We start from the raw sequence: 19,486 nt of genomic DNA, 5'->3' as shown, positions 1-19,486 counted from the left end.
ATCTTCCCAGGACTGGCTTGAGTTAAGCACAGGACCCATTTATTGTTACCCACTGAGAAGGTGAGCTGACCTTGTCACAGATGGGGCCGAATCCCATTTCCTCTTAAAATGGCCAACCACCCTGGAATAAGAATAATGATACCTGCCTGTTTCACCTTGTATGGTTTCTTGAAACATGTGTGAACTCCTTATCTGTTCCACTATGTATTTACTATGGTATTCTGAGTACCTTTTCCAGACCAGAAGAACTCTGTGTTACTGGGAAAACTTGTCACTTTCACCAACAGAACTTGGTCCACGCTCATGAAGTATCTCAGCACGTTCCAACCATGTGTTAAGCAACACAACTAACATCTGTAATTTGTTGTTTGTTCTATCATCCTGTCCCCATGGGGAACTCATATGATTTTCCCATTCTCTTGAGAACTTATTTTGAGATACCTCAGATGTCCCTGGCTCTCAGTTCATCAATCAAAATATTTGGAGATTTTTATAACTATAAAATATTTCTCAAGAGCAGAGCTAGTTGGGAAGTTACCATTGAAAGGAATTTTCAACAAAAAAAATGCAGTTTCTCCAGAATTGAAATTTTCCATGAGAAAATTTTAATTTCTCTTTTTTTTTTTCTTTCTGTAAGGAAAATCAATACAAGCTGAACTGAGATATTTTGGTTTGTTGAACTGACCAGAAACATTTCATTTCCCTGTGGTGCTAAGTTGCCTCGGGGTGTCCTAAATGAGACGGAAAGCTAGGTGGGATCATTAATAATCCCGTGGCAATTTTAGCTAGAATCAGTACATTATCGCCAGTGACTCATCCAAATTCTAATTTAACTACCTCCATCCGACCTACTTAAATCTTCACCATGCACCATTTCACTTACCACCATACCTTCTGTCCTAAACACTGTTCAGTTTTGCTGTGGTGTCTTTAAACATTTGTCACATTTCACTGCAGTTACTTTGGCTGCACTTGATCAATGGGTAGTGTTAGGACATGCATAGATCCGAATCAACGTATACCATTGACTCTGTGAGAGAGCTCTGCCATAGGGCTCTGGGAACAGTCTCCCTTATCGGCTGAACAGCGTTCCACATTATATAAAATATACCAACTTCATTGCTAGCAGGTGGCCATCCGCTCATGCTGGAAAGCACATACCCAGCTGCAGTGTAGAAGTATCCTTAGTGGGAGAGACCAAGGTTCCACACTCTAAATCAGCAGAACCCCTGGAGGCCATGTGGCTCTTTGAGCATCTGTAAGAGACAAGAGACTTCCATGTAAAGACTAATGCTTGAGCCTACCAGTTGCCTCCTACTCCAGCTCTATACCCTTCCAAATCACAGAGAGAAAATGGAGGAGTTGGGAATGGGGGAAACCATGTCTTCTTTTCCCATCACATGGGGCTTTGATGCCAGGCTCCTCTTCACTCACTCAGCAGTAGTGGATGGGTGCATCGAAGCAAAAGATCAGAATTTCTAGAGAGAATTTAAGTGGAGGAATTCTACCAAAGCAAATACTTCCTTCTAATGAGGAAACTGAGCAGTAGTACTACAGTATAATAATGAAAAGAGCCCGACTTCCATGGATAATCATATAGCTCAAAAGAGTCAGTGCAGTGAAACATTTTCAAAGCCTGGCCAATTTGCACCAAATAATATTAGCTGGAGACAATCTGGGCTCAAAAAATATGTTGTTCCCATAGGGCATTATATGATATATTAACTTCATTTATTGGGATTTTGACTATCCCACGGAATGCCTAGTACACCCACAGCTGGAGGCAGAATACCAGATTGGATGGACAATTGTCCTCTTCTGGTAGGAAAATTCTAACATCCCTCTGAGAATCCTTGTGGACCTATCCCTGAGGATAGAGCCATCAATAGTTATTAGCCAAGATGGTCATGCTCTGGGTGTCACTAAGCCTCTGACTGCTAGAAGCTGGGACTGGATGATGAGATGGATCACTCAGTAAATTTCTGTGTTCTGTTCATTCCCTCTGTCACATCTAGCACTGGCCACTGTCAGAAGACAGGATACTGGACTAGAGGGAGCACTGGTCTGACTCAGAAGGACCGTTCTTAACCCATCTATGGCATTGCCATTCTTTTGGGTAGCTTTTTATTTTAATTGCTACCCTTGGTTGTTAGTGACTGAAAATGATTCTCTGTGTAAAAGCCAAAGGAGACTTTAAATGACTTCAGAGGGCTAAGTTGTGTACTTGTAAGACCTGTTCAATGATCTCTAGGATTGCCCTTGACAGATGGAGCCTGACTGACTGAAAATCAATGTGATCAGATGTTTTTATGGATTATAACAGCCTTGGCTAATTACAAAAGATTGTCTTTCTAGATCCAAGAGTTTTCAAAGCAGACACCAGGCAGATGTACGTGGGATTAATCTGCAGACTTGACAGTTTTCCCTAATTATCTGTTGTAAGGGAAGAAACTGGATCAGCTCTGAGGTACTAGCACAAATAAGTTCTGTGTTGCCATCCCATATGTGCACTCTTTTTGCACCTCGTGCAGCTGCCTTTCAAATGGCTTTTGCAGTGGTTAAAAACAAATCTTTATAAGCACCTCCTTGGCTGACTTACTCAGGGGAGACCTGCCAAAGGCAGAACCTCCACCACACAGGTCATCTCTTTACTTGGGGGATTTATGGTTGGAATCAAACAGGTTTTGTTTTTTCCTATAGCTGCATTTAGTCTGGTCCCTGTCCATTTCATGGCAATCAACGAAAGGATGATATTTTTGAAATGTACAATTATAGATGCTAGAGATAGAAAAGACCAATCAGATCGTCCATTCTGGAGAGGCATTGTTGTCTGCTCGGACTGGAAGACAGGGACTTCTGAGTTCTTCTGGCTCTGCCACAGACTATTTCTGTTACCATGACCATGTTACCTGCTCCCGTTGGGCCTCTGTTTCTCCATCTTTTGAAGGTGGAAAATACTGCCTACCTATCTCAGAGACATTTGGCCTGATCCAAACCACACTGTTGCCAGTGTGAAGAATCCCAATGGGCTTTGGATCAGGTGGATTTGGAAGGCTTAATTAATGCCTCTCAATTTCTTTGAAATCCTCAGACAGAAGGCTCTGTTGAGGTGCAAAGTAGTACAAATTTCTTACAAGGCCTTCCCTTGGTGCCAGTACAGGATAGCTCCCTCCAACATATCCAGTGCCTTGGTGAGGCCACTTTTATCTGACTCAGATCATGGTGATCTCATGGGATATATTCCACACTCAAAAAGGTCTCACTTTCAGGATGTGGGTTTCTTTTTGGAGACTACATTTTCCTTTACTTATTTTCACCCCATTACTCATAATTATACCCCGTTGGACAATGCTAAAAAATTTCCTTTCCCCTCTTTAGAGTTTATACTTTTTTTGGCATTTGGAGACAGTATCTTGCTCCCCTTCCTCCTGCTTAAGCTGTGTTGAGCCCAACTATCTTTGGGCCAGACTCTGTGTTTTGGTCTTTTAATCTCAGCACAGGAAGATGTCATTTCCTACACAGTAACAAAGAGAAAACAGTGGGGAAACATGACAGGCACTTCTCAGCTAGAAGGGAGGGAGCCAGCAACTGACCACTGCAAAATGGCCACTTTAATGCTACAGCAGGGTGCTACTGCTTTTAAAGAGCCAGTTACAGAAGGGCATGCTGGGAAGAAATATTCCTGTAAATGGCAATCCTGCACTGGGGTGTGCTAGCAGGAAACTGAATGGATCGAGGGAAGGGGCTGCTCTGGTGTGGTCAGTGGCAGATTACTGCACAGGCCAACATGGCCCGTGCCCAGGTGTCAAGGTTCCTTCCCCACTCTGAACTTTAGGGTACAAATGTGGGGACCTGCATGGACACTTCTAAGCTTAATTACTAGCTTAGATCTGGTACAGTGCCACCATCCAGAAGTCAGTGTCTGGAGCACTTCCTGTCTCTCCAAAACTCTCCCCTCCCTGAGTGGCCTTGAGGGACTTCACCAATTCCCTGGTGAACACAGATCCAAACCCCTTGGATCTTAAAACAAGGAGAAATTTACCATAGATTCATAGACTCTAGGACTGAAAGGGACCTCGAGAGGTCATCGAGTCCAGTCCCCTGCCCTCATGGCAGGACCAAATACTGTCTAGACCATCCCTGATAGACATTTATCTAACCTACTCTTAAATATCTCCAGAGATGGAGATTCCACAACCTCCCTAGGCAATTTATTCCAGTGTTTAACTACCCTGACAGTTAGGAACTTTTTCCTAATGTTCAACCTAAATCTCCCTTGCTGCAGTTTAAGCCCATCGCTTCCTGTTCTATCATTAGAGGCTAAGATGAACAAGTTTTCTCCCTCCTCCTTATGACACCCTTTTAGATGCCTGAAAACTGCTATCATGTCCCCTCTCAGTCTTCTCTTTTCCAAACTAAATAAACCCAATTCTTTCAGCCTTCCTTCATAGGTCATGTTCTCAAGACCTTTAATCATTCTTGTTGCTCTTCTCTGGACCCTCTCCAATTTCTCCACATCTTTCTTGAAATGCAGTGCCCAGAACTGGACACAATACTCCAGTTGAGGCCTAACCAGCGCAGAGTAGAGCGGAAAAATGACTTCTCGTGTCTTGTTTACAACACACCTGTTAATGCATCCCAGAATCATGTTTGCTTTTTTTGCAATAGTATCACACTGTTGACTCATATTTAGCTTGTGGTCCACTATGACCCCTAGATCTCTTTCTGCCATACTCCTTCCTAGACAATCTCTTTCCATTCTGTATGTGTGAAACTGATTGTTCCTTCCTAAGTGGAGCATTTTGCATTTGTCTTTATTGAACTTCATCCGGTTTACCTCAGACCATTTCTCCAATTTGTCCAGATCATTTTGAATTTTGACCCTGTCCTCCAAAGCAGTTGCAATCCCTCCCAGTTTGGTATCGTCTGCAAACTTAATAAGCGTACTTTCTATGCCAACATCTAAGTCGTTGATGAAGATATTGAACAGAGCTGGTCCCAAAACAGACCCCTGCGGAACCCCACTTGTTATACCTTTCCATCAGGATTGGGAGCCATTAATAACTACTTTCTGAATACGGTTATCCAGCCAGTTATGCACCCACCTTATAGTAGCCCCATCTAAATTGTATACCCGCACCTCTCCCCCACCAATCCCTGGTGAGTCCAGATCCAATCCCCTTGGATCTTAAAACAAGGAAAAATCAATCAGGTTCTTAAAAAGAAAGCTTTTAATTAAAGAAGAAAGGTAAAAATCATCTCTGTAAAATCAGGATGGAAAATACTTTACAGGGTAATCAAATTCGTATAGCCCAGAGGAACCCCCTCTAGCCTTAGGTTCAAAGTTACAGCAAACAGAGGTAAAATCCTCTCAGCAAAAAAGGACATTTACAAGTTGAGAAAACAAAAATAAAAATAATCCACCTTGCCTGGCTGTTGTTTACAATTTTGAAACATGAGAGACTGGTTTAGAAAGATTTGGAGAGCCTGGATTGATGTCTGGTCCCTCTTAATCCCAAGAGCGAACAACCCCCAAAACAAAGAGAACAAACAAAGACTTCCCTCCACCAAGATTTGAAAGTATCTTGTCCCCCTATTGGTCCTCTGGTCAGGTGTCAGCCAGATTTACTGAGCTTCTTAACCCTTTACAGGTAAAGAGACATTCACCTTTAACTATCTGTTTATGACACCAGGGTTCCCGGCCAATATTTTATAAAAATATTTTATACAAACTGGAACAGGCACAACAAGAGATTGAGAGCTACCTGTTTTTGCATATTCTGTAGCCTAGGGGTGAGGATGCTTGTTTAGCATGTGGTAGATCAGGGATCAAATTCCTACTCTCAGTCTAGCAGACAGAGAATTCAAACATGGGTTTCCCAAATGAGTGCCTTATAAACTATCCTGAAACATATCCACTGATACTGACCTTTGCCTTATCACCAAATCATTTTTTGTTCATTTTAAACAACCCTCAGGGCCAGTTCCTCACCTGATGTCAATTAGACTCATAGACTTTAAGGTGAAAAGGGACCATTATGATCATCTAGTCTGAACTCCTGAACAACGCAGGTCACAGAATCTCACCCAGCCACTCCTGTAACAAACCCCTAACCTATGTCTGAGTTATTGAATCAAATCATGGTTTAGTCCTCAAATCGTGGTTTAAATCCTCAAATCGTGGTTTAGGTGAATTGGTAAAGGTCCTTTGACTTCAGTGGAATTCACACCAGCTGAGAATCTGGTCCCTCATGCTTTGCCCCCGATTTATCATTTTTACAACATTTCACTGTACGAGAGTTGATGGCAATTTATGTCATTACACAAATTATACAAATTACCATTAACCGATGTAATGTACTATAAAGAATTGGAAGCAGGGAGGAAAAAAAGTATTTGAATTTTTCTTCTGCATGTTTGCATTGCTTTATAGCTTAATTTATCAACTCAGTTAATTGAAATGTATATCATTAGAAGGAAGTGCAGTGAGGTACCTTCTTCCCTCTTCTTTTTGTCTACTAAATGATCATTTCTCTCACCCTCACCAGGCCATAATTGCCAAACCTTTCTTCTGTCTTAGGAGATAAGGTGAAAATGACAACCATCATTTCTATCTCTCTCCCCAGAGATTGGGCACATCACCTCTGTGTCACATTTACCTCCACTCATCCTTACTTTAAGCTTCTGAGTTTAATGCCAAACACAAGTCCCATTAAGACCAAGAACATAACACATTTTTGGAAGAAGAAACAGACCTTTTTTTAGGTGTTTAATCTCACTTTTTTTTTTAACGGGCCTTTCCCTCCCCAGACACAAATCTGGCACACTGTGCTTAACTCCGAGGCCTTCTCTCCATTTACAAAAGGTCCAATTATTCAGTGATTTTATTAATAATAATGTAGTATGAAGTATTATGACTGTAGCATCCAGAAGTACCAGGCTATGACTGGCGCTCCTTTGTGCTAAGTGCTGGACAAATACAGAACAAAAAGATGGCCTCTGCCTCATAGAGCTTTATGGAAAACAAGAGGCAACAGCTGGAAAAAGACAGATGGGGGAGCAGATGAAAACAATGAGGCACTATTGGCCAGCATGGTAAGCAGTGGTCTCAGAACACCAGCTGCCTAGCCATTGTTATGTTTTTTTGTAAGCACCATGGCAAAGCAGAATTCTAAAGACTCTGAACATGTTTTCTTTGTATTAACATTTTTGCAAACGTAGACCCCTATCAATCAAAGTCAGGAATCTGCCAGTGCAGGACATGGGACATGAGAAAGAAAAATACTGAAAAAAAGAAAGAGGTACAGTTGGGCCTGAGCATGAAAGTTCTGATGTGTTCAGAGGTGAGTCTGAATTACCCCAAAACCCAGAGTCAGGGTTCCAGGTTGGCCCGTTACTTACAGAGAATTGGGAAGTTCACATCTACAGCTGGGCTTGAACTTCTCCAGAGTTTGAGAATATTGAGGTCTGGATCTCAAGTTCTGGTTCAAGCATCTCTCTCCAATAGACTCATAGACTCTAGGACTGGAAGGGACCTCGAGAGGTCATCGAGTCCAGTCCCCTGCCCTCATGGCAGGACCAAATACTGTCTAGACCATCCCTGATAGACATTTATCTAACCTACTCTTAAATATCTCCAGAGATGGAGATTCCACAGCCTCCCTAGGCAATTTATTCCAGTGTTTACTACCCTGACAGTTAGGAACTTTTTCCTAATGTCCAACCTAAATCTCCCTTTGCTGCAGTTAAAGCCCATTGCTTCTTGTTCTATCATTAGAGGCTAAGGAGAACAAGTTTTCTCCCTCCTCCTGATGACACCCTTTTAGATACCTGAAAACTGCTATCATGTCCCCTCTCAGTCTTCTCTTTTCCAAACTAAACAAACCCAATTCCTTCAGCCTTCCTTCATAGGTCATGTTCTCAAGACCTTTAATCATTCTTGTTGCTCTTCTCTGGACCCTCTCCAATTTTTCCACATCTTTCTTGAAATGCGGTGCCCAGAACTGGACACAATACTCCAGTTGAGGCCTAACCAGTGCAGAGTAAAGCGGAAGAATGACTTCTCGTGCCTTGTTTACAACACACCTGTTAATGCTGCTATGACAAAATGGTATCTGTAACGTACAAAGGGACTCAAATGGAGTCATAACAGTGACAAACTTTTTTTTTAAAGTTGTGTTTCCTGCTTTACAAGCACAGAGCCAATTCTGCATTCTACACTCCAAAGTCCCATTGACGTCTCTGCTAGATTTGCTTCATTCAAAGGATGCAGAGTTGGGTTTGTAAATGTAAAAGGAACATCCTGACATGCCTGATTGTTGTGTAATTATCTATATATGCCTTTATTTTCTATGTAATGCCCTTTTAAATGCCTATGAACAGTGCTGTCATCAAAGACCATCTTTATCACTTCCATTCCAGTGCAGAGTTTTCAGAAGAGATGAACAAACAATATTTCTGCCACAATGCCTACAAAATCTCAGCAATGCTTAAGCAGCTGGTGTTCTGTCACCATTGTTTATCAGGGTGGCCAGTACTGTCTAATTGGTTGGGTTTTTTTGGTCCCTTGTCTGACTGTCTCTGTCAACTGCTTGTCACTTCTCTTACACTTAGGTCATAGGTTCTCTGGGCTAGGGACTGTGGATATTTTTATTTTGTTTTGTACAGTGCCTTGCACAAGGAGGCTTGGTCCTCTAGGTGTTATTGCAATATAATAAAATAAAACAAACAAATACATAAATAATAAAGAATATATTCCCTGATGAAGACTTAACTTTTATTTTCTGTTGCTCTCTGTGTCTAAAATTAAAGCTATTCTGGATGAAAATGTCTGCTTGTTCCCTGTTGGTGGAAAATACACAGCAGTTATTCACTAACAAATGCTAACTCAGATAACAATAGAAGAAGTGTGAAAGATAGTCAGTAGCCTCACTGAAATCAGTATGTGTACCTACGTGTGGAAGGCTGCAGGCCTCAGCCATTATTCTTAGGGAAAGGTGGCTACACAGTTAAATTATGCCTCACAGTTCAGGTCAATATTAAAAGCCACAAAAACTGTCTCTATACGTAACATGTTACAATAATCTCACAGATTTCCATACTGCTTCATGCACTGAGAAAGAAAATCAAAGAGAATGAAGGTGTCCTTTGCACTCAACTACCATTGTACACAGGCCAGGAGCTAACTCTGAGAATCTTGTAAGGGAGCAAGTGTTTCAGAACTGTCAAACAAGGATTCATGGGCTACATCTACTGACTAGAGAGGAAGAAGGATTGTCCAATGGTTAGTGTGCTAACCTGAGGCCTAAGACATATGAGTTCGAAGCCTTGCTCTACCAGAGTGTGTTTACACTGCAATTAGACACCCAGGGTTGGCCCATGCCAGCTGACTCAGGCTTGTGGAGATTGGGCTAAGGGGCTGTTTAATTGCCGTGTAGCTGTTTGGGTTTGGGCTGCAGCCAGAGCTCTGGGACCCTCTCATCTCCAGCCCAAGCTCAAACATCTATACCACAATTAAACAGTTCCTTAGCCTGTGACCCGCAAGCCTGAGTCATCAGGAACAGTCCAGCCATGGGTGTATAACGGCTATAGTTATACATATGTATAGTGTCGACATACCCCCAGAGCATTCCTGTATATGACCCTGGTCATCGTGCCTATATTCCTCAACTGTAAACTGCGGATAACAATATTTTGCAACCTCACAACACTGTTGCGAGGATAAGCACATTAAAGATGGTAAAGCCCTTCCAATATCATAATTATGGGGCCATACAAATACCTAAAATAGATGTAAATTGACATAGTTCTATTGAAATCAATATCACTAGTAGAATGCCTAGCTATAAGATTTATGAGGAATTAAAGGAGATCTGGAAAGGGGTGGGGAGTTTATCTAATTATCATTTCCATTGCAGTATCAGTAAACTTGAAATATTATCCCCCATTATTTTTATGTTACTGTATTGTGACTGGTGCCCATCTGAATAAAGGGGAAAAAGGAGCTATAACTTACAAGTTATTTACATAATGCACATGGGAGCACAAAGAAGAGGGAACAATGTATGTTAATGAGCAAGGAAGCAAAAGTCAGGGTCAATCTGTGACTGCAAGCACAACACTGTTTCCCTGAATGACTGGAAAATCTGAAGATCTGTTGTGTATGCAGTTATAAAGATTGTTTATTTCTAGTTGCACTATGTTCTTCCCTTTGTTTTTCATGCAGTTTGTTACACTTAAGGGTGCATACTGGATGTATCCATTGAATATTTAGTTCATATAGACTACAGATGAGAAAAATCCAGGGAGACAATCACATTCTGTAGACACTTTCAAGAGAGCAATGTAACCAAGCAAAGGAATTATTGCCAATTCCAGATGACGGGAGGACAGAGAACAATTGTCTGCAGCTAAGAAAGGACAACTTTAAGGCAGATATATTCTTAACAAAGATGGAACTAGCAGAATGCACTAGCAAAATATCAAGATAAACTAACTAGAAGCAGAACCAGGCAAAATGTTTCACGTTTTGAAATTTAAAAAAAAAATAGGGAAATTGATAGAATGTTCATGAAATATTTCCCCTTTTTTTCATCCTGTTTGAACCACAATTTATTAAGCTCAACCATGTTGATTTACATAGTCGGACACAATAATTCCTTCTACTGCAAGGATCACTGAGTGAAATCCTGTAGCCTGTGTTCTGCAGGAGATCACGTTAGATTGTCATAGTGCTTCATTGACTTCAATGGAGAAATGCCAATCTATACCATCTGAGGATATAGGCCCCAAACCTCTAGATAGCTTAAATAAACAGGGGCGTTCATAACATTATCAAGCCTCATCATTACCCCATTAGTGAAGCTCCTTGTCTAACAATGGTTTATGTGGTAAAATCCAACCTATATTGTTTTCCACTCAAAAATAGCCCAGCACCTAACAGTGGGGGTCACCTTGCAAAGTGACTAATGAAAGTAAAAGAAACTGAAAACAGTGGAGCCTTTGGATTAGCGAGAGGCAACGAGGAATGAAAACTTGAACAAGGCAGGCAATCCTGTGGGCATAGCACAACACTGATTCTGTATTTAGAGACCTCCTTGAGGGACTAATAAGCCCCAGAAATTCAGTCATTCCAGTGGGCTAGCTGAGCTTTTTTGCCAGCTTATGGCATTTGGAACTGAACATATGGTTCCAGGTTCAACAGCTGCTCCTCTTTCTCCAAATTAGCACAATTGTTTGGGAGGTATTCATAATAAATCGGATGAGAAAACAGAAATGAAACAGAGGGTGAGGGGAGAGGGGAAGGGAGAATGAAAATACTGACTCTAAAATGTGTGTGAATTTCTGTTACTGAAAGACACTGAGCAGACAGCCCTGGGGGATGAAGTGTACCCCTCTTTACCCTCAACATGTCCATTGCATAGATTATGGCAATGAAAGCTTCCTTTAACTGCCCAACCAGAGTGGCTGTGTCCCGCACTAGCGTGACCCTTCTCAGCATGAAATGATGATTCACTCCTTGGATTCTTTCCTATGATTGTCAAAGATTGTGTCTCTTAGCATCAATTTTGAGGGTAGTTTTAGAGATGTGAGTACTGGGACCCAGCCTGAGGCACGTAAGATCATTTTGCATAGGCCAATGAAAATCAGATGATTTCACTGTCTTACTTACTGCGCTATTGGCTAGGGCTGGACTTGACTAAAGGTAAAAGGCCCACTGTCCCACTACCAATTCCCTTAGCCATTCCAAGTTAAGTTTTGAAAGGAACTTACACAGAGGTACATTTACAGTGACCAGATGTGTGCTGGCCACTTTTCAGTACAGGTAGAAAGCAGTGCCTTAATCCTAAGAAAAGAAACACCAAAACTCCATTCAAGCCCTGCTGGCACTCGTCCAGGTTGGCTTGCTCAAGGGCAGGAAGAGACTAGGGGGTAGGTGGTCTCTGTACTCCTGCCAGGACCCTTTGATTTGTGGAGCAGTAAAGGATTCCCTCCCCCCTGCCTTGGAGAGAAGAAAGGGTGCCAGCGGAACTGACCATAGTGGAGGCACAGAAAAGGAGTTCAGTGAAGGTGGGATGGCCCTGGACACCACTTGCCTGGTTCTGCTTAGAGACACGACAACTGCCACCTCCCCTCCTGGCCCTGCCCAAGACAGCAGTGTAGTGTGACCCCACAGCCAGGGAACCACTTCCTGCACAAGTGTGCCCACATCCCCACCCCATGCTTCTGCTGGCATTCCAGTGCTGAGGACTGGGACGGGAGAGACTGGGCACTCCATTCTCTGGGGAAGGAAGCTCTGGGACATATCAGCCCAGGTCCCCAGTGCCAGGTCAGGGCATGGCTTGGAAAGTGCATTGAGCGGCACCGTGCAGCCCCACCTTCATTCCACGTGGAAAGCCCCAGCATCTGGGCTGTATCCCCTTTCCCTGCTGGGGGATCAGGGAAGTGCTGGGGCCTCTCCTCCCAGCCCACAGCACCAGAACACCAGCAGCGGCTTCCCTACTGGGCAAGGCTTCAGGCACCCTGGCTCACCACCTCCTGGTTGTGGAGCCACCCGGTGCTGCTATCTTGGGCATGGCTGAGGTGAAAGGTGGCAGCTGCTGAGTTTCTGCTCTGAGCTGACTAAGCAGGGGCCTGGGCCCCCCTCATCCATTCCCCCCTTCATTGAGCCCATGTCAGAAGTACCGAATCACTATTTCAACTCTCATAAAAAAGGTGCCGGAACACCATTCCCTAGTGTTCTAGCCAGGGCCGGCTCTAGCCATTTCGCCGCCCCAAGCATGGTGGCACGGGGCTGGGGGCACTCTGCCACTCGCCGGTCCCGCGGCTCCGGTGGACCTCCCGCAGATGCTCCACCGGAGCTGCGGGACCAGCGGACCCTCCGCAGGCATACCTGCGGGAGGTCCACCGGAGCTGCTTGCCGCCCTCCTGGCAACCAGCAGAACGCCCCTCACGGCATGCCGCCCCAAGCACACGCTTGGCGCGCTGGGGCCTAGAGTCGGCCCTGGTTCTAGCATCACTTGAGAACTAGTAGAAAGACTGTATCCCTGCGCTGAAGAGTTTACAATGCAGTTTTAGAAATGATGGGACAGATCCACAGCTGGTGCTCTCAGGACTTCAGTGGTTCTGGGCCAGTTTACACCAAGGGAGGATAAGAGTAGATATGGCATGTCAGAGGAGAAACAAACAATAGGGAGTGGATGGAGTGAGCATTACAGCAATAAGATCACACAGTTATTCAGTGTAGGCATCTGCCAAGCTTCTTGATTTAGCTACAAGGATTATTTTTAAAAGCTAATTATTGCAGCAATACATAGAGCTACCCCATCGTGCCAGGCACTGCACAACCACAGAGCAAGAGACAGTCCTTTCCTACCCCCAAGGTATTTACAGTCTAAATAATCAAATCAGACAAAAACAAATGAAAGGAGAAGGGACGTGCCCAAGAAGAGAACACAGGCTTCCTAATTCTTCAGCCTGGTTCTCATCCACTAGAGCACAGAGGCTCACCTCAGACTGTGTGCCATAAAATGTTGGGTCTTAAAAAGGAAAATGAAGGATGAGGCCTGTGGCTGGCACACCAAAATTGAGTAGGCATCTGCTAGACAGACAAACCATGGTTGGCATCATTGCAAGAACAGAGGGGGCAACATAAGCAAGCTAGGTTGTCTGTGCACTCAAGGCAGAGTGAAGCAGGGATCAAGTTATGCTAGAACACCCTTGTACTCTGTTCCATCACTTTTTAATGGCATTCCAGTACTACCACTTGCTAGAGAAGTGTATTCCAATCAGGACTGTACTGTACTGGTGTGATGTCAGGCTTTCAAGGTGAAATAATGTTCAAATCAGTTGTGATAGCCCAAAGCCAATACTCCACATTCAAACCTTTGGGGGAGTTCTGCTTTAGATCCAATCTGTACAGCTCTGGCCAATCTCTAGAAACTCAGCCACATCCACCCAGAAGTATTCACTGTGGAACTGGTAGCTGCTGAGAGCTCAAGAATGAGGTGCTCCTGACTGTTCATTCTGCCTTTACTTATCAGATATAGAAATGGGTAAAGGGGAGACATCTTTATCTCAAGCTTAGAAAAGCAAGGAAAGACTCAAGAGTTTTTATAAAGTTCTGCCTCAGCTCAACTAACCTGGCTGATTTGTATTTATTCATTTATTTTGGTCCAGATACAGCAGTTTGCAAACAAAGGAAAGACTCTCCCAAAGAAGTGCATCTCAGTTAATCTATGCACTGTGGATCAAAAGCAGGATACTTAAGACAGAGAACTGGCAGAAATCAAATGGGTTTTTCTGTTTTCTTTGTTAGTTGGGCTTTGAAGCTCCTTTGTAAATTTACTTGGTTTTTCTTCTTAAGGTGATCACGCATGTGAAAGACTGAACATTCAAGCTTGTACTAAATACCCTGGGGCCTAACAAAAGAGTCAGTGCTAATTTGTAGACTGGCTCTTTCATACACAAAAGCACAGTCTGAGATATACTCACTTGTACAGCACTTGTTAAGTATCAAAAAGGAACAAGGCTTTTTTTGGTTTTTTTTACTCTTTGGAAGCTTATTTGGACTTTGAAAACACAATGGCTTAAAACACCATCCTAATCTGTCTCTCGTACTGGTTTGTATATAAACCAATATAAATCTTTCCTTTAGTGCAGGATGAATGTCAGAGATTTCTGGTACTTCTGAGTTTTGGCCTGGTTGGCAGTACTATGAGAAGAGTCTTTTTAGCTGCACTTCCACTGATACAAAAATAACCACAAAAACAAAACAACAACATCCTCCCCCCAAACACACACACACTCCCTATATTCTGGGATTTAGGTGGCTTTACCATGAATTCAGAAAACAATCCAAAAAAAGCTAAAGATAGCGCCTGCTCCTCACCCCTGAGCCAGGAAGTAACCATCCACGGGAAAAGAGAACTAGATAAATTCATGAAGGTTAAGTCCATTAATGGCTACTAGCCAGGATGGGTAAGGAATGGTGTCCCTAGCCTCTGTTTGCCAGAGGGTGGAGATGGATGGCAGGAGAGAGATCACTTGATCATTACTAGTTAAGTTCACTGTCTCTGAGACACCTGGCATTAGTCACTGTTGGCAGACAGGATGCTGGGCTGGATGGACCTTTGGTCTGACCCAATATGGCCATTCTTATATTCTTAAAATCAAGACTAAACAATTCCCTCTCCCTACACAATTATCAACCCTCACTGAACTGTTGCCATCCACAAAATCCTGGGTAAATGAATATGCTCTGCAAGCAGCTGTGAAAAGCAAACATGCTGGGCTATTTCAGACCAAAGGTGAGTGAAAGATCATATTGGGGATCTACGTCTCAAAAGCCTACACCAATCACAATTGTGGTGGCATCATAAAAGGATAAATGGTCTTGTTGTCAAGCACACATCCCGGAAACTTAGAAAATGTCAGTTCTGGTTTTATCTGTAATATATTCTTCCTGTGTGACCTGGAGCAAATAATGTAAATGTCTGTGTCTCAATTACCATTGTGCAGATTAGGGATAACAGTATTTCCTTTCTACCTTTTGTCGGTCTTTGTGCATTCAGATTGTAAATTCTGTGGGGTGGGGCCCATCTCTTATTACGCGTATGTACAGCACCTAGCACAATGAGTCTCTGATCTTGGTTAGAACTTCTCAATGGCAACATAATATAAATACCAAAAACAATCTCTCAAATAGGCAGTCAACAGGATGGCTAACAGCAGAAAGCATTATTCTCAATAGTAAGAGGTTGAAGGAGCCGACACTGAGTATAAAAGTTTGGTTTAGACAAGAGTTTTCCCTTCTGTTCTTCATCTGGGAGAGCACACATCTGAACTGCTCAATGCTTAGATGTAATGAAGCTCTGAGGTTAAACCTATGGGCCATCCTTAGGCTGATAACATCATAGTAGGCAGGTGCACTGCTAGAGATATAGACAGGGAAAAAATATATGAACTTGTTTAGAGAGGAATAAAATCAAGATGAATTTAGAACAGAGTGAGTCCTCAGTTCTGGCTGTTCTCAGCTTGCCACACAACCTTACCATTACCTTAAAATATGTAATTATTAATACTTCCATGGTGATGAATCAAAAGTGCTGCATTTGACTGGCACAGGATAGTAAGTGCTTTGAAAGTCATTATACTAAACACAAAAAGATTTTGCATAATCCCTCCAAATGTCAATCTCATCAATAATTGTTAAATATTTCTTCTGTGAGGACAAGTTAATTTAAAGCACTTTTGATGTTTAATGCCACTCACATCAGTGTCTGAAAATTAACCCTCTATATTTCCCTCCCCCATAACCCAGCACTTTCCGTATAATGTTTCAAGGGTAGTTGGACATTTTCAACACATCCATATTAAATAAGAAATCAAGGGCAGCTTTAGGATATTTGAAGGATGAAAAGCTCCATCAAACTTCTAAGCCGATCTGCAGGAAACAAGCAACTGGAGATATTTTCTATTCAAACCTATCTACAGACCTGACACATTAAAATTCCTCCTTTGTTGCAACTATTGCCCTACAAGCGCGATGAATTCCATTGAAAAGCATTGACTTACTGGGCAAACTGATATTCTCTTCCTGCTAGAGGGGTGGAGTTTTATTAGGCCAGCTTTGTAACTACACTCTTGATCATCAGGGTAAATCACAGAGGGACATACCCTCTTTGCAGATAATAGAATCATAAAAATGTAGAGGATGAAGGGACCTCAAGAAGGCCTCTAGTCCAGCCCACTGTGCTGAGGCAGGATCAGGAAAACCTTCAATATCCCTGACAGGTATTTGTCTAACCCAGTGGTTCCCAAACTTGTTCTGCCACTTGTGCAGGGAAAGCCCTGGCAGGGAACTGCTTGAAGCGGTGGCCAGTACGTCCCTAGGCCTGCGCCACTTCCAGCAGCTCCCATTGGACTGGAGCAGTGAACCGCGGCCACTGGGAGCCGCGGTCGGCCGAACCTGTGGACACGGCAGGTAAACAAACTGGCCCGGTCCGCCAGGGGCTTTCCCTGCACAAGCAGCAGAACAAGTTTGGGAACCACTGGTCTAACCTTTTCTTACAAACTTAAAATAACAGGAATGCCGTAATCTCCCTTGGAAGCTTATTCCAGTGTTAAACTATTCTTATATTTAGATAGCTTTCCCTAATAGCTAACCTAAATCTCCTTTGCTGCAGATTAACTCCATTACTTCTTGTCCTGCCTTCAGTGGACATGGAGAACAATTGATCACCATCCCTTTATTCCTGCTCTTAACATAGCTGAAGACTGCTATCAAATCCCTTCTCAATCTTCTTTTCTCAAGACTAAACATGCCCAGGTTTTTTAACCTTTCCTCAGATGTCAGGTTTTCTAAACCTCTTATTTTTATTGCTCTCCTCTGGACTCACTGTAATTTGTCCACCTCTTTCCTAAGTACAGTGCCCAGCGCTCCAGCTGAGGCCTCACCAGTGCCAAGTGGTGCGGGACAATAACTTCCTGTGTCTTACATATAACACTTCTGGTAATACATCCCAGAATTATATTAGCCCTTTTTGCAACTGCATCACTCTTTGGCTCATATTCACTTTGTGATCCACTATAGTCCCCAGATTATTTTCATCAGTACCACCATCTAGCCAGTAATTCCCCATTTTGTAGACATGCATTGATTTTTTCCATCATTATTGAATTTCATCTTGTTGATTTCAGACCAATTCTCCAATTTGTTTTGAATTCTAATTCAGTCCACCAAAGTGCTTGCAAACCCTCCCTGCTTGGTGTCATCTGCAAAATTTATAAGTACATTCTCCACTGCATTATCCAAGTCCTTAATGAAAATATTTATTAGTATGGGATCCAGATTAGACCCTGTCGGACCCCAAAGGACCACTGATAGCTACTATTTGAATATCACTTTCCCCACACTTCCCTAGTTTGCTTATAAGAATGTCATGTGGGACTGTGTCAAGAGCCTTACTAAAATCAAGATATATCATGACTTACAACTTCCTCCCTCTACATAAGGCCAGTAACCCTGTCAAAGAAGGAGCTAAGATTGCTTTGTGTGACAGACAGCACTTACCAGTGGTACCACATAGTGGTTAGAATCCTGGGTCACAATTCTCCCCCATCTCTAGCGTTCCCTGCCAGTGGTTGCTCTGGCGCAGTGGTGGTCTCCCTTTCTGGTAGATAGTGACTAAGCCTGCTAGCCACCCCTTCCAGGAGCAGGCAGGGGAATAGAGTCCAGAAAAGTATGTATATGTTCAGTGTCCCCTACACAAGACTTTTCAGCCCATGTCCAGGCTTCTGTGGGACACACACTCTTGCCTCAGGGCTTATCATGTCTCATGGAGGAAGGAGTTTGTGTCCCTTTGCAGGAGGTGGGGTGGTAGAGGAGCCCAGACCTTCCTTCTCCACCAGGCTCCTATCCAGGACCCTCCAAGTTACCAATCACCCTAGAGAGCTTCAAGGTTGCCTCCCTGAAATACTTCCTACCACTTATTCTCCCACTCCAGGGCATAGCCAAAAGCCGTGCAAATAATCTACAAGAAGATGGAGTGAAGGCTTCCTTATTCCTTAGGAAAGGCTGCTCTTTTCTCTAAGAACTGGAGTAGCTGCAACTTTTGGACCTCTCTCCTGTAGCCAGGACTTCAGCTGCAGCTCCCAAGATAGGTTTCTCTTCCTCTCCTGTCTGCCCCTCTTCTGAGCTGTCTGGATCTCTTTTAAGCTTCTGCTCCAGCTGGAGAAGGCTCTGCAGGTGTGGCAGGGCCCAGAACTGCTCTTTAACCCATCTGTGGCTGCACCCTACCATAGTTTGATAAGCTTTGTTCTTGACAAATCAATGTTGACTATTCTTTGTAACGATTATGTTCTAGGTACTTAAATGTTGATTATTCAATAATTTGTTCCAGTATATTTCCAAGTATCAAAGTTAGGCTGACTGGTCAAGAACTCCCCAGGTTCTCTTTGTTCCCAAAATTGCTTTCAGTCTTCAAGTATGCAAACAATTCCTCCCTCTTTGTCAGAATCAAGTCTACAATGGCTGTCTCCTGCTTAATTCCTCCACCATCTGAAACAAAAAGTTGCCCCCAATATATTCAAAGAGTGTATTGAACATTTTGTGTTTTGCTATATTACTTTGCCAACAGATGTCTGGACAGTTAAAGTCCCCCATTACTTCCAGCTCTTGTATTTTGGATATTTGTTATTTGTTCTGGAATTGCCTCATCTACCTCCTCTTCCTGATCTGGTAGGGTATAGAAGACCCCTACCAGGATATCCTACTGATTCTTAATCCCTTTTATCTTCACCCAGAAACTTTCAACTGGTTTGTTTCTCACCTCCTTCTGTACCTCAGACAAGTATATATGTTCTTGATGTATAATGCAACACCACCTCCGTTTTCCTGCCTTGCATTCCTGAATAAGCTATAACTCTTTATGCCAATATTCCATCATGAAGGCATAGACTCATAGACATTAAGGCCCATTGGAAC

Source organism: Gopherus evgoodei, chromosome 6, assembly GCF_007399415.2.
Source record: "Gopherus evgoodei ecotype Sinaloan lineage chromosome 6, rGopEvg1_v1.p, whole genome shotgun sequence".
Classification (NCBI taxonomy): domain Eukaryota; kingdom Metazoa; phylum Chordata; order Testudines; family Testudinidae; genus Gopherus; species Gopherus evgoodei.
The sequence above is the reverse complement of the archived record's forward strand: the minus strand, read 5'-3'. Positions refer to the sequence as shown.